Source organism: Coenobita brevimanus, chromosome 55 (assembly GCF_032717465.1).
Source record: "Coenobita brevimanus isolate Jiangsu-jjx chromosome 55, ASM3271746v2, whole genome shotgun sequence".
NCBI lineage: Eukaryota > Metazoa > Arthropoda > Malacostraca > Decapoda > Coenobitidae > Coenobita > Coenobita brevimanus.
The window spans coordinates 59,024,510-59,038,701 of NC_137008.1; positions in this window are offsets into that span (position 1 = coordinate 59,024,510).

Below are 14,192 nucleotides of genomic sequence, written 5' to 3' on the forward strand. Positions count from 1 at the left end.
CATGTGTATTCCTTTTTCATAAATAAAAACAGTTTTGCTATATAAATATTACAATAAATATTCTTATAAGAAAAGTTAGGATACCTACTCTTCATTACTTTTGTTAGAAGTGTGCCGTATTATACTGATTGTGTAATTTCTAGTGTTTACTAAGTTTTCTCATTTTGCGTACTAATAATAATTCACTTACATTAGCATATCAGAGGATCGCAACAGTACAAGAAAAATGTACTTATTTTCCAGTCTCCCTAACTACCTAATTCCTTCTCTGTCAGCCTGCCTGTCTACCTACCTACCTCTCTTCGTACTACCTACCTTGTATTACCCACCTACCTACCTGCCGTCGAACCTACCCACTTGCACACCTACGGAATGCTCTAGAAGACGTGAACATCGGTACTTGGAAAAATATGCTGTGGATCTGGTTATTAATATTACTTCTCCAATCCCACTCGCCCACCATTTCGCTCTCTCCTCCTCCTCCTCCTCCTCTTGTCGCCTGTGGTCCACAGAGACAATTTCAGGGAGCATGGAGGAGGTCCGCAGTGACACGTAATTGGTCTGCTTGACGTCCCCTTACCTACCTACTGGCCTGCCTGCCTACCCACCAGTCCGCCTACCTACATGGTTTCTTCCTTGCCTACATATCTATCTGCCTAGCTCTCTCCCTACCTACCTGTATACATAACAATTTAGTAATAAACAAATATGGAGCGAAAAGCTGACTTCCAAGAGGAGTTCTACATTCTTAGGAAAGTGGCAAAACAGAGTCAGAATAAGATCCATTCATTTCGAGATACTTGTAAATAAGACTGGAGGCCATAGACAAGAACACAGACTAATAAATACGATTCCAGAGCTGACAAAGCGACAGGATGGCAGTTTATGAGACGTGAGGCATCTGGCTCCACCCTGTTTAGAAATGTTGTATTTTATGGTGGGCTCCCCCTCCCCCCCCCACACACACACATGAAATCTGAGCAGGGTTATTGAAAGTACGAAGTCGGCACAGCACACCTAACCTCTGAGAAGCTACTCTTACAGGAAAGTGCCGTTACCAGCAAGCCTTTCAAGACAAATCGCGAGAAAAAGAGACACCGACGATTCAGAAAGATGAAGACTTATTTGTATGCTGCTGAAGGCACGAGGTACTGTCGCGAGAAAGCTGTGGTGAGTAGAAAGACGGGGAAACTGATTTTTCGTGGCTTTATAAACAGCGCAGTGTCTTCTGTCCCAGTCAGAATATAGCCTCATCGCCTGAGTGTTGTCGTGACTGCTGTGTTGTGGTGGACGATGTGGGAAGATGGGGACGAGGGAAGGGTAGTGGAGAAAGGTGAAATCCCCGGTTTCGAACTGACACGACCAGATGTATAGCTAATACGATCACTAAACTAATGGAAACGATTCGGAAGGAGATTTGAAATACAGGTACAGGTGAAAGGATACATTACGATGAAGGATAGTATGGAAATTCATGACTCCATCCAAGACTACCCGGTACCTAGTTCACTGATTTTCTTCTTTACTATCCTTGTCTTATTCTAGTAGTTTAGTCGCTCTTGAAGGAACTACCTAACATGTGTCAACTGGCCTACGGCAGTAATAATCTCTTCTTATGTCTTCCCTGTCTGTACTGCCTACCCCTTTGTGGATGTCTACCCAACAACTGAACACTCTACATACCTATCAGCAAACTTACCTACATACATACCGATAACTATTTACCTACTTACATGCCTACTTATCAACCTCCCTACCTACACACCTACTTACATCAAATTCCCTCCGACTCATGTTTACTTTGATCATATTTACTCCCTCTTTCATCTTCGTTATCCAGCTTCCATCACTCTGCCTTTATTTATTCTCTCTCTCTCTCTCTCTCTCTCTCTCTCTCGCTCTCTCCCCTGATGCTCCCTTCGTTTCCTCCCAATCGCAAGCCATCCCTCTACCCTCTCCATACTACCCTAGCCCCTTCCTTCCCCATTATGTCTCCTTCCCCTATCGAACTCCCTCTTCCTCCCCTTCCCCCTCTTCGTCTTCCACCACTTCTTCCTTTCCCCACACATTTCCCTCCCCCTGATCCCTCTCGCCTCATGCATCTTCCTCCAAATCCCCTCTCTTCCCTCCCTTCCCTCTCCAGCTCCCCTCCCCTCACCCTCTCCCTTCCTTCACTCTCTCTCTTTTCATCTTCTCCCTCCGTCTAATTCTCTTACTATTTCACTTCCACATCACGTCCTTCTCCTCTCCTCACCCATCAACATCCACCACCCCTCCCTTCCCCTCCCCCACCAATATTCCCCTCCACTCCCTCCTAAACTGTCTCCAATATGTCAAATCCTGAAACCCCCTCCATTCACACCTCCCTCTCTCCTCCAAGTCTTCCTCTTCCCCATCCCCCCATCTTCCCTCTCCTCCCCAACTTACACCTCTCTCTTTTTACCCTCCCTTCTACCCTGCCTCATCACTCCTCCGTCACACCCTCCCATTTCCCCTTCAGCCCTTCTTCTCACCACTAACCTCTCCCTTCCCCACACTGTCCCCACCCATTTCTCACTCTCTCCATCCATTCCTCTCCCTTCCCCTCACTCTTCCCACCCATTCCTCCCACCACCACCGTCTCCATTCCTCCCACACCCTTCCACCACGTTCCTACACAATATCGTCCAAGCATGTCAAACCCCGAACCCCAATCCCCTCCTCACAACCCTCCCACCCACATCTATTCTCCTTCTCCTCTCATTTTTATATGTCTCCCCTCTTTCCCTCCATCTCCCCCCTAGTGTCTCTCCCATCCACACATCCTTCTCCCATCCCCCATCCTCGCCTTTATCCTCCCTTACTCCCTCTACCCCTACCCCCCTCACATCCCCTCTCCCTCCTATACATATGGCAATTCCCGATTTCCCCACTCCACACCTTTCCCCTCCCCTCCATTCCTCCCCTCCAATCTCTCTCCCCTCTCCATCTCCCCTCGACTGTACCTCACCCCCACACTCTTCTCCCATCTTCACCTCTCTCCCCACATCCCTTCCATCCCCCCTCGCAATATGTCTGCTCCCCCCACCCCACCCCCCAGCGCAGTCACTGGAAAAGCTGTCCTGCATCCTGGAAGAAAAATATATAAATGCATATCTAAAAATTTTCGTATTTCTTTCATCCTGCGAGGCGAAATTTCTTGAGCGTGGAGAGACAGGAAAATATTATTCCCAGTTGCCTCTGTCGTTTCTTTATTAGTTCTGCTACGGTTATTATTTTCGTTATTATCAAATTTCGCAAAGAGATTCTCCCTCTGTTTCTTCCTGGTGCTGACATTGGTATTCTCGTTCTTCCCACCAACGTTCCCTGCCAAAGCTTCAGTTATGACGTCTTTACCGAATGACCTGAAAACTACTGTGGTGGTCATGCGGGTTAAGGCGCCCCAAGAGGATGGGACCTGCAAGGCTTTATACCTCACGGGTGTATGGGGTTTATTGCTCACATAATGACACTCATGGGCGGGTGAAACTGGTCACCCTCCCTTTAATTGTCGGGAACTCGTAGCCTTGTCCCGGACGTAGTTTTTTTTTCTTCGGGTACACTTAGTCATGCAGTCACATTGGCAACGTCTGACAGTGCCTCTAGAAAACAATCAGCACGTCGTCCGCACCTTCGTCATCCTCCCAAACAAAATTATGTATTATGGTAGGCTAATGTCAGGTTAGGCCTTGGTTAAGGTTGGCTTAATGTCAAAACACGGCGTTTCTGATGATGTTATGGTTTGGGTACCCGAATTCTTTCATCTACTCCCCAGCGAAGGTACGACTTTGCCGAGTCATTTCTCGCTGAACTCAGTCCGACGCTGTCAGTAGGAGGACTAGATGACACAGTGCACCAAAGAAAAAAAGAAAAAAAAAAAAACGCGTTCCGAACCTCTATGCTTCTGACGAGGCAGAAAAGGATTGAATGACAGGTAGATTATTGTCCATCCATCCATCCATCATCCAATCCTTTCCTATCCCATACGGAACGTAGAAGCCTCAGGCTAGGCTACTCAGTCCCTACACTTACGGCGACGGGGGTCAGTCTTGCTCGCTCCTGAGAGGCATATGTGAACAATAAACCCCAACCATCCCTTGGCTGTTAACCCCCAAGGGCTCCATTGGTAACCCACGAAACCACCAGGTGTAATCTGGTTATATGGTTACCAACCAGCGTAATAAAAGGCTTCCTGGGTTACAGTAAATCATCTGGTTTGTCACTATTTGTACTGTCATCTAAAGTCAGCACTACATTAGGTAAGTGGATGGTGGACGTCCACACCTACCAAAATCACCATACTATCACCATCATCATCATCATTAAAATAATAATTATCATTATTATTACTGTTATTTAAACATGACCAAAATGTCCGTTTTTAAACCGAAACTGCGGTAGCTCATGAGTCATACCCATATATCAAATTTTTGGCACAAAAGCTAATCTGCACTTTTCCGCTGACCTTGCACGAGTTGCGAGTTTCTCTCCCTGATCCCCTGCCAGTCCTTAGCCCCTTCACCACCAGCACCTCCTACTTATTATTTTAGTTGTGCGATCTCCAGACGATGTTATTCAACTCAGGAGAGACGATTTTCATTATTCTTGCTATTTCCAGACGATTTTATTTAAAAAAAATCACCATGTTCAACCACTTCTGACTGCTACCACAGGACGATTTTGCACACCTCAGGGAAGGTCTATTGCAATGAAGGGGTTGATGAAAGCTATATCAAACCTCTCTGAATTCAGTAAGTCCTTCCCAGGCAGAATAAAATCGTCTAGTAGATGGGAAAATTAAATGCGAAGGGCGTCACCGTACTGGAGGCGTTAAAACTACTATCACAGCAGATGCACCGGTGTTGAATAATTAAGATCATTATTTTTTAAAATTATCGCGATTAGTATAACGTTAACGTATTTTTATAGAGATATATATAGATAGATACATAGATTGATAGATACATAGACAGATAGATACGGAACTCACACAGACTCATATTTTTAGCTTATCATCACTATGACTCACTGACTCTTTGTCCAGCAAGCGGCTTCCGGCAATACGCACACACAGATTACTGTATTTATAGACAGACAACACAGCCCCAGGGAGCTTCTAAATCCGGGACAGGCACTGTTTTTCAAAGCGTCATTGCAACCTGCAGACAATTAGTTTGGATAATCCCTTCACCAGCACAGCTCAAGCCTCACCTGAATCAAGTCACATGGCGGTAACAGGAATAACATAAAAAAGGAGTTCATTGGTCTGTAGGATGATTATGGAGGACTTTTCCAATTCATTTACCTACTATGGAATTCTCGTATAATATATATACATATATATGTGCGTGTGTGTGTGTGTGTGTGTGTGTGTGTGTGTGTGTGTGTAAGGTATATACTACATACTGTATTTAACCTATTTTCCTCCTTGGGCCCATTTCCCAAGAGATATATTCCCTATAGACCTTATTTTTACACTACCCACTTTACCTACCAACCCTGCATGCCATCCCCATCAATCTCTCCACCCATTCGACTCGTTGTAGCTAATGATGTTATGGCTGTAAAAATAAAACTAAGAAAAACTCTACGGTAATTGGCTCTCGTGTTTCCACCATGTTGACTTGATTATTTCTAATTAGTCCTAATCTTGGCCATCATGGGCGCCACTTTAGCAACTGTAATGTACACACGTAAATTCGTCGTAAACAGACACCTTTTTGAGCTTTCTAGAGAGTTCTACATGAATCGCCCTCGAGCTCCATAACAGACAGACAGACAGATGGACAAGCAAACAAACATTCTATCTACCTATACCGTATATCTACATCTATATGTCTATCTATCGTTCTTTCTTATTTTTCTAGAGAGCGATGCCATCACACGCTGGCACCGATATACTGGGAAAGCAGAACTGAGGACCCCCCAGATATACAAACATCCTACAGTTCCCTCACCGTCCCCCCAATTGGAGGATGAGTTTGCTGCAGAAAGCCGCGCTTCCGGAGACAAGGCATCGCAATGAATGGGTTAATCAAACGTCACTGAATAAAGCAATCACACACTACCCAGAAATGAAAGTCGTAATCCAGGCGGTGTTCAACATTTTCCCAGTAAACAAGCAACGGTTACTTTACTGAGAGATTAGTCTATTTCTTCCCGTGAGAGAAAGGCTTTCACAGATCATTTGCGATGCTGCGTATGGACTTTATTCAACTTACAATGGCTTCCCTGGCAGTGAAGGAGTTAAAGAAGGCTACAGTATATCCTGTCCCCAGGTGAATTCTCGTCGTCTGAATAACATCCTCTGGAAATGCTAACAATAAAATTAATTAGACGTCATCGTAGTGAAAAAATAAAATCGACTGGCAAACAACGACTTAATTTGCTTTGATCTTGCTGCTGCCAGACGATTTTACAAAGGGTCTCAGTGTGGAGAGGATGTAAACAAGCTCAATTAATACCCTCGGTAGGATGATGGTGTTTGTACTCTACCGTAGCTACTGTCAGACGATTTTTTTTTCCAGATACAGGGAGATACAGTGAAGGGGGTTTGGGGTAGCTTCCATCAACTCCTTCAGAGGAACAACGCCTCATGTTTGGCATTTATGATTCCTACCGCCAGGTTATTGTATTCAGCTCCTGAGAGATTTTGCGGTGAAGAAGAGAATTTTCGTTAATTTTTTAAGTAAAATGATAGTTTTTTATAGAATACTCAGCATTCATACAACTTTTATTTTGCTCTTGCTACCTTCCAAACGATTTTATCCACTTAAGGGAGAATTTACACAGTGAACTGATTTGGCACACTCCTTATCAGCCCCTTCAGCAGAATGGCTTCACTCTTGCCACTGCCAGACAATTTAACTGCAACGGGAAGATTGCTTGCAGTGAAGAGAATAACCCAGGGCAGAAGGCAGCACTGTCTTAACCACGTTACAAGAGGTTTCGCCCAAGGTTAATACATCTTCAGACGGTGGCAAGGTTAAAATTTAAAAGACTTCAAACTCCTACCGGGGTCTACGAAATCTTTCTAACTTTTATTACCCGTCCCCGCCCCGGAGGGGCTCGGGGATGGGTATTGTTTTCATTCGGTTTGTCTGTTTGTTTTTGCTATCTGCCTGTCTGTCTGTTCGTGTCTGTTAACAATTTTCGCGAAAACTATCTGTGCGATTTTGACTAAAATTAAAGGGATGATGGGCTATGGTCTTCTGATCACCTTATTAAATTTTGGTCCAAACTGGGCGAAGGCCCAGGCTGTAGGCCCAAAAAGTGTTTTTTAAAAATGTAAAAAAAAATCGCTTTTCCCCCATAACTCCTTTCAAATTCGTCATATCGACATGAAACCAAAACCTAAACGTGCATCAATCAAATCTGCATCTTATAACATGCCTCATTACATCAGGGGTGTCGCCCCCCAGTTAGCGGTAGGGGGGTCAATGTCATGTGGGTTGGACCTAAAATCTCAAATGGGCATAAAATCGTCAATTTTCACCCGATTTAATCCAAATTTGATATGTAGCATCTTCGACTGGATATCCTGTTGTGTTTATACGTCAGCACTAAATGACTGCCGGGGACAGGTTAGCTGTGCCTTGGCACCGCATCTTGTTTGCAAGAGGTTCGCTCCTATGCTGAATAAAGTAGTCAGGTGGTCCAAGAATAAGATAGGGACCTCAACGCACTGATGAGGTGAACATCTTCACTACGATAACGTTTACTTTATTTTGTTCTTGCTACTTTCAGAGGGTTTAGTTTTACACGGAGGAAACCGGTCGCAGTGATGGATAAAAAAAAAAATCAATATTCATTTAACTCCTCAACTGTGATGGGCCTCTGAAAAGCTAATTAAAATCGTCAACAACTAACTGAAAGTCTGAGGAGTTAATGAAGATGGTTTCTCATGGTGATCGTTTCTGGCCACTTCACTATGCAAAACAAAACTACTAATGTGGACAGTCGGTAGCATCAGGGTCAGTGAACTAGCAGCAGCAATAGTTGCAACCTCAGAGCTCATTTGGACGTGAACCCAGTGAGCTGCAGGCTGAAGCTGTCCTCCTGCAATCGACCGTCCTCCTTCTGATGAATGAGGAGGATGTTGAGGGACGTTTGGATGGCCAGGGAGTGAAGTCGCCCATGTTATACCGGTGCCGCTACATGAAAGAGTCCCTCTTCAACACCATTCAGTGTACTTGAAGGAGCTACACCAACGCAGCGTGGAACCAACTGACTGGCGCCACAGTCAACAAGAAACATTTACTGTGTGCGTGGTGCTAATCACACACACGTCATCCCCAGCACTGGACAAGGGTCACTGGCCGGCGCTATCACTTGGACCAGACGGGGGCTGGGGATTTATTTCAAATGAGTCTTCTTTTTCCTGGAATCGTTTAACCCCAGGGCTGAACAAAGCAGCACTGTGTCATCTTGAATAAAATGCGATAATTAAAGACTGCCAACATCCACAAGGAAATGCAAAACTGTCCACACAGCTACAGTACAGTACAGTGATATACTTGTGTGCAAACTGCCATGATGATCACTTAACATACAAGAATACAGGATATCCAAATACAGGATCCACAAATTTGTATTCGTGTGGTTTGATCTTTGACCCCATATCCTTTCAAGGGCCCAAATAAAAAATATGTCTGAGGTATTTGCTCAAGGAACAATTGTACCAAATTTGTAGGGAACTGATGAAGAAATAAAGGAATGGCATCAAATCGAAAAGCGTTTGGGGAAAAAAAGAAAAAAAATGAGTAAACACAATGAATACTCGTCACTGCCAATAATGGAGACGGGAGGTGTTTAGGGACGAACGATACCCACACTCTGAAAGCGACGATAAGCCAAGGTAAGTCCGATTTAGAGTCTTCAGGTATGAGTAAAAACGGAACATGTGCATCTATATACAAGCATTTCTTCCGCCTCTACTCACACCCAGAAGGAACAGGTTCGGTGGAAACTATTCCATCGTCTTAAAACTTTTTCAATTATGCGCAAAGTTTCAGTGGGTTGAGGCGCTCCAGTTAGTTGTGGTCCATAAGGGTCTTCATGCAAGGGGTGCTTGGGGTTAGCTCACATCGTGCCACTCAGGGAAATGGTCACTCTCCCCCTGACTGTCAGAAGTGCGTAGCCACAGGTCGGTACACTCCTGATGGGGTAGTAAAGGACTGAATGACTGATAGAAAGCTACTTATATAGAGAGATACACAGACAAATAGACAGACAAAGACACACAGACAGACACGCAGACAAACAGAGCATAAGCAATCCACGACACTGTAACATCAAGACAAAGAGCAGTTTATGTTTCAGACGATTCACTTGTTTCCTGGAAGCGTCTGACTCGGGGGATGGACATGACAGGCTTCTTATCCAAGTGAATGCCTGTGTTTCTCAGCCTGAATGTCCAATACGTTAACCACACACGAGCCACTGCATTAAAGACTTCACTGCTTCCGGCAAAATACTGGGAAATATTAGCCTTATATCCCTGTCAATGCTGGTTGGTCTGCTGCCATCTGAAAGAATGGGGCCGCTCTCACAAAAATACTATCCCGAAGTTACATAAAAAGGCAGCGAACTTTATTTACGAGACAGGATTGAAACTACTTGGTTATTGGCCAATCAACCCTCCAGGCTAACTACACTTGGAAGTTACTCGAGCTGGAACGGGTTAAGGATCTTTATCAGGTTAAACCAGGCTAAGTGTAGGATATCTCACTGCTCAACAGAATTATCCTAAATCAAATGCATTAACCCTCTTGACGTGGTGGAACTCCCCCCCCCTTCCTCATTACAAACCTCTTCAGCTCGAGGATGTCATTTTTCTTTACAAACTCCAAACATTTATTTACTTCATACCTGAGGGCTCCCTTAAGCTGAATAAAATCGTCGGGTGGCACCACAAAGAAGCTACAAAAAACACGCGCTCGAAGAGAAGACATCGGGTCACTTGCAAACCTGTCACTGCCAGTAATGGAAAAGGGGTCACTGGACAGCTGACTTTCGTTCTGTGTACCATCCTTGCATTTTAACTTATCTAGGAAAGTCTGAGTTAGGTTAGGCTTTCCTTCTTAGAATCTGGTTAAGTTAGTCTGTTTGTCAGGTTGGTTCATCTATTAGGTTAGGTCAGGATGGGTTGCGATGTTAGATTAATAAAATATGAAAAACGTGGAAGAATAATCATCCAGGGAAAATCAAACTTAGTGCGAAAATGGTATCCTATACAGAACGAAAATCTGCCACGAACAACGTTACTATTTCTCGGTTAATATTCCACTCCGCCTCCACGCTCCCTGGAACCGTCTGTCTCCGTGGACAGGAAAAGTATAAGCCTCTTAGCTCTGTGAATTCTTGGATTTCTCACAGATCAGCAAGACCTGAGGTACCAGCCTGAAGAACATAACACACACCACCTGCGGGAAGTAACGCACACCACTATATTCTACATGGGTTTCCTGTTTCCCAGAACCGTCTTACTGCAAGCCTAGAAAAATAGATACGTCTGAGCCCTTTGACCGTCTGCATCTGTTTCACTTGATACAGGTAGCTTTTGATGTTGAGGCTACTAGGATTTCTCTAAGCTGAAGAAAACTGCCTATTAACCTCTATTTACCCACACGATTGCATCCATTGCTGCAAAGGGGATCAAAAGTGGAAAATGACTGAAAACACTGACGTATGGTGGCGAAACGTGGACGATGCCGGAGGGACAAAAAGTCAATAGTGATGGCTCTTGAAATGGCTCTCCTTAAAACCTCTTCATTGATCTTTTTTCCATCAAAGGGGGATTTAACTTGGGATGTTTTATAAATATATCTATCGCCAAAAGAAATACAACACTTTTTAAATATATTTTTTCATACCAACAAGTCTGACAATTAAACAAAACAATCGTCAAAATTTATGTACCTCAGAAGTGACTTGAAGGGGCGGATGAAGAATGAGTGATTCTGTGATACACATGGTGTGGGTGTTGATGTGGTGTGGGTGTTATGTGGTGTGGGGTTGCTGTGGGGTTGAAGCTGAGGTGATGTGTAGGTTGATGAGGCTGGGAAAAAGAGAGAGAGAGAGAGAGAGAGAGAGAGAGAGAGAGAGAGAGAGAGAGAGAGAGAGGTGATTCGGCTATAAGCTGAGAATGGCAAGTGACAGGCTAAAAGCGTGTGTTGAAGAAGAGAGACTAGACAGTAGATAAGCGTAGCAAGAGACTGGCTATCAGAAAGCATGAATACTTACTAGGGGTGTATGAGCGACAGACTAACCAAGAGAGTGTGTGTGTGAGTGACAAACTAAGAAAGTGTGTGAGAGTGACAGACTAAGAGTGTGTGTGAGAGAGACACTAAGGAGTACATGCGAGTGATAGACAGACCATGGAAGCCTACGTGAGTGAGGACTGAGGGCGAGAGCATGAGAGTCGGTGGGTGGAAAGACAGGCTAACATATGGAAGACGAGTAAGTAAACCCTTCAGCCGGGGGATATTATTTTTACTTTATATTCACCGCTATCAAATGAATATATCAGTTTAGAAGAGGACCCTGGTAGTAAAGAGGGTCAAAGAAGGCTGTAAATAACCCTGGCTATCCTAATTTCTATAAAGTCGTCAGGAGAAAGCAAGAAAATATAAAAGTACGTCATCGAATTGAAGGGGTGAATATGGGATACGACAGAAAAGTACGTGATGAAGGGTGGTGCGTCGTATGCGGAAGGGGTCGTTACTGAGTAGGAACAAAAATGTCTGGAAGTATTTTTGTTGAGGGTCCCCCCGTACAGGAAGCAGCTTTAGAAAATGAAGAGACAGACTGACAGAAAAAATAAAGACAGGTAGACAAGAGAGGTACCAAATGGGTCGGTGGGCAGGCAGAGATTAACTTATATAAACATACAGACGGGCAGACAGACTATCATATACATACAAAAAGACAGATCAATAAAAACAAGATCCAAGAAACATTTGATAGCCGCACCCACCCCTGCACTATTGTCAGAGGAAATAAAGAGTTTGAAATGACATCCTTCTGGCTCACAAGTCATCCCAGTACAGGTAACTTGGCCAGTGCTCTGATCTGCCCCTCTGTGACAAATTTACGGCTACTCCGGCGTGACGCAGGTACGTAGTCAACTAATTCTCCTGTATTTTGTGTGTGTGTGTGTGTGTGTGTGTGTGTGTGTGTGTGTGTGTGTGTGTGTGTGTGTGTGTGTGTGTGTGTGTGTGTATCTCCGACCCTTCAACACACACATCCAGGCACAAACACCAAAAGGCCTGGGCTCCAACCTTCAAAGCAGTACAGTCATTCAGTCAATGAGTCAGTGAATGAGTGAGTCAGTGAATGAATGACACAGTAAGGGACACACTTTCTATCTGGCCACCCCTCTGAGTGTGGCAAAAAGGGGGAACATCTCAAAGCATCCAGGGATATGACCAATTAGGGTATGACGAGCTTCTTACTTGAGAGAGAGAGAGAGAGAGAGAGAGAGAGATGGGGGGCAGTGGGAAACGAGATAATGATTCAAAGGAGGAAAGCAGAAAGGCAGGAACAATGGCACAAGCAAACATACGGAACGACACACACACACACACACACACACACACACACACACACACACACACACACACACAAAAGATAAACCGAGCCTCAAGCCAAGCAATCTCCTCCTCTGATCACAAAACATTATTCATGAACCATTATGTCAATCCTGCATTTTGGTCTTTGTGCTGATTCTCCTTTATAATTCTTACAAGGAGGGGGGGGGTTAGTGGGGAGGGGGGACTTGAGGCCGTATTTATGAAGGATTTTAGCCCATCTGTCAGCTAAATAAGTCACTGCAGTTCTTAATCATAATCAGTGAATCAATTTGATCACACCTTTCACTTATAACACATACTTTGCTTTGACTGTAAAATGTATGGCGTGGGTGAAGAATGTATGAATTTTTTTTAACACAATTTATGCTTAAGAAAGTTTATGCATGTTATAGTGAATCATTCTGAGTTGTATTTTTCACTTCCATATTCATTTTGCTTTTCATGTGAGGTATTTGACAAGTAAGTGACGATATGAATATTAAGAAGAAATCCATCTATACCTTAAGATTTAGACACTTCTGTGAATGCTCTCCCCCTCTGAACTACTGCATTTTTTATCCTGACAATTTACAAACGCCGGGAGTAACATCATTTATTCAAGGGGAACACTTGGTCTGGAAAAATATATGACAGATGACGAGTGGCAAGGTATTCATTACTAAGTTCTCGAGAAAGAAAGAAAAAAACAGGGAGGGAGGGAGGGGGAGAGAGAGAGAGAGAGAGAGAGAGAGAGAGAGATTATTACAAATTATTCCCACTCACTGCCGTCCCCTCTGACCTGAATAAAATGGTCTGTTTCAATGCCCTATTATACAAACGTCCCCACCTCCCTCCATAACCCCCTGGGAAGAGGATAGTGGACTGCGGGAGGAAGAAGCCTGCAGTCCACTGGGTTCACGTTCAGCTCAGCCTGTGGTCGTAACTACTAAGAGAAATCGTTTCCATGCTGCGTGAAATCGCCAGGTGCTGGGGAAAAAATATACACAGACAGAAACAGAAGGGTAAAAGAAGACAAATTCTTACCCACCATCACTACAGACCTTTTCTCATAAGCTACGTAGAGTCCTCTGGTGATGGGACGAGTGAAATATTATAAACAGCATCGCAAAGAAGAGATCCCAGTTAAAAGGAATCTCTCTCTCTCTCTCTCTCTCTCAGACAATGGGCAGCAGGAGACAATATATTCAATGCAGGAGACAGATTCCCTCTCCCCAATCCCCTTCGTTGCGGTCGGCGCTGTTCGGTGTTATATTCAGCCTAACACCGGAGGATTTTGTTCACCCGAGGCTAACTATACCTGTCAAATGTCTTCAGAAGGTCCCTCATGTAACACCTTCTGTCATACTGGCACACCTACGAATTTTAATTAGGCCAACACTGCACGGTTCTGTCCAGTCAATAAAACCCACCAATTCATTCCCGTGATATATGTTTTTCTTATTCCTGCCACATCGTCTTGCTATCTTGGGATGATTTTAATTAGCATCACAATCAAGTAGTGAAGGTGTTAATGAAGGCTGTATCTAACCCCTCCAGAATGAGCAGTCTCTCCTGAGCTGAATAAAATCGTCTGGAAGCACT